The sequence below is a fragment of the Nematolebias whitei genome, chromosome 9 (assembly GCF_014905685.2).
Source record: "Nematolebias whitei isolate Nwh7 chromosome 9, NemWhi1, whole genome shotgun sequence".
NCBI classification, from domain to species: Eukaryota; Metazoa; Chordata; class Actinopteri; order Cyprinodontiformes; family Rivulidae; genus Nematolebias; species Nematolebias whitei.
The window spans coordinates 51,897,413-51,899,918 of NC_056506.1; the positions used below are offsets into that span (position 1 = coordinate 51,897,413).

Consider the following 2,506-nt stretch of genomic DNA (forward strand, 5'->3'; position numbering starts at 1 on the left):
AATCACATAATTACACATTAGAGCAGTTCCAGGAGCCAAGAGATCTGAGCTCTCGTTGCTTTAGAGTTGGTTTAAATTGTCCCAACGTAACAAGAGATGATAACTTTAAATCCTTCTGCAGAATATTCCAAGTGGCAGGGGCGAAATATTTAAAAGCCTTTTTACCCACTTCAGTTCTGACCTTTGGGACCTGCATCAAAATGATGTCCTGAGAGCGCAGACTATAATGGTTAAAAGTTCTAGATAAAAGTGAACATAAATATGTAGGAAGATGCCCAAGATGCATTTATAGACAAAAACCAACAAGTGAGAAGGTGTGCGGTCAGTCAAAGAGGGACATTTTGCTGTAGCACACAAAGTGCAGTGAAGTGTTCGATGGACACAGTCCGTCAGAAACACAGGGCTCAATGATGCACAGCCTCCATGCTTTTCTAAAGCTGGCCTGAAGAGTTCATAAATATCAGATCTCCATCATCCACCAGGGGCAGAACAGCTGAAACAATCACGCGCCTTCTGACTTGGTGTGACAAACACTTTTTGTTTCTAAAAAAAAAAAACCCAATTTAAGTTTTAGTTTAGAAACCAGTTTATCAATATGAGATTTAAAGGTTAGATTCTCATCAATCAGAATACCTAAATATTTGTAGCACCTGACAACTTCAATTTCAGCCCCTTGAGCAGTTGACAAGCTGGGGAGGATAGGTGGAAGCTGCTTACCATTTAAAAATAGCATAGCCTTTGATTTTTCTGCATTCAAAACCAGTTTAAGCCCAGCCAGACGGGACTGAACAGTATCTAATGCAGATTGCAGCAGTTTAAATGATTGTGAAACTGAAGATGATGAGCAATAAATAACTGTGTCATCAGAATATAGATGAGCTTTAGCATCGGGCAAGTTATCGCACAAATTATTTACATAAATTGTGAACAACAAAGGACCTAGTAAGGAGTCTTGAGGCACTCCCTTTAAAATAGGAAGGACGGAGGAACAAGACCCAGCCGCTTGGACACATTGAGTTCTATCAGATAAATAGTTGGAGAGCCAGTTAACAGCCTGGACAGATAACCCACTTTTATAGAGTCGATTCATCAGGATGACATGATCTAGTGTCAAACGCTTTAGAAAGGTCAACAGAAAGAGTTGCACAATATTTCCGGCCATCTATGGCATCTATAATGTCATTTACCACTTTAAGAGTAGCAGTAGTTGTACTGTGCTTTTTTCAAAAACCTGATTGGTGTTCTGAGAGTAGGCCTGTTGAATCTAGAAATGTTTTCAGCTGTTCTGCGATCAATTTTTCCAGAACTTTGGAAAGTACACACAATTTAGAGATCGGTCTGTAGTTGTTGCCTACAGATGGATTGACACCTTTTAACAAGGGAAGGACATAGGAAGATTTCCATATCCAGGGAATCTTATTTTCAGCAAGAGTTAAGTGAAAGATGTAAAGTAGAGGTTCTGCTATAAAGTCTGCAGCTGCCCTCAAAAAAAAGAGCTCGAGTTTGTCAGGTCCAGTGGATTTACAAGAATCTAATTGTTGTAAAGTTCTATGAACTTCAGTTACATCAAAAGGGGCAAAACTAAATCTTGAACTGAATCACTCAAGTGTGCCTGAGAGAAATCTTCTTGCACATTTAGCCTTTGTGGAAGCAGTGATTCAAACCAGGATCCTGATTAAATGAAATGTTCATTCAAACAGTTAAGAAAAGATCCTTTGTCAGTTACGTTTTGTGAATCCTTAATAATACAGGAAGGTAATTCGTTAGATATTTCATCTCTGAATGAGGATTGAATCACTTTCCAAAATTTCTTTGGATCATTTAAATTTTGAGTAGTTTTATCAATATAAAACTGGGATTTTGCCTTTTTAACAAGGGAGGTAAAGTGATTTCTCAATTTCTTGAATACCAGTCAATCATTTTGAGTTTTAGAATGCCTGGCCTTGGCCCAAGCATGATCTCGATCTTTTAACAAATTAGACAGCTCAGCCGTGAACCGGAGATTATTTCTATCCTTTACTCCAAATTTACGAAGAGGAATATGTTTATTAATAAAAAAGTTAAAAGCATCATAAAAATATTTCCACGCCAATTCTACATCATCAAACAACCATAAATCATGATGGAAAGCTTGCTCACAAAAATGTTTTACATCCTGTTTCAGAATCAAACGAGGGCTTGATTTCATGACTTGTCCTGAACGCCGACAAAACCAAAGGGATGCTTTTTTCAAACAGGAAGTTGGTCCCAGCAGTTCTTCCTCTGATCTCATCCTCAAATGGTGTCCCCATTGAGTTTGTTGATTCCTATAAATATTTGGGTATCTTGCTCGACTCACATCTCTCTTTTAAGCTCCATGTGGAAAACCTAGCTAACTAACCCTGAATGTTAGGAAACACCTTGTATCTGTGACTTTCCTTCCCTCCATTGATTACGGTGACATTATTTACATGAACGCTCCTACAAGAACCCTGCAGATGTTGGATGCTGCAGATGTTGGATGCTG

At 38.5% G+C, this 2,506-nt stretch overlaps 1 protein-coding gene across 1 annotated transcript in view; it reads right to left on the reverse strand.

Annotated features, from left to right (window-relative positions):
- bfsp2 (beaded filament structural protein 2, phakinin) overlaps positions 1-2,506 on the reverse strand; it is a 14,635-nt gene that overhangs the window by 942 nt on the left and 11,187 nt on the right. The gene's annotated exons all lie outside the window — the stretch shown is intronic.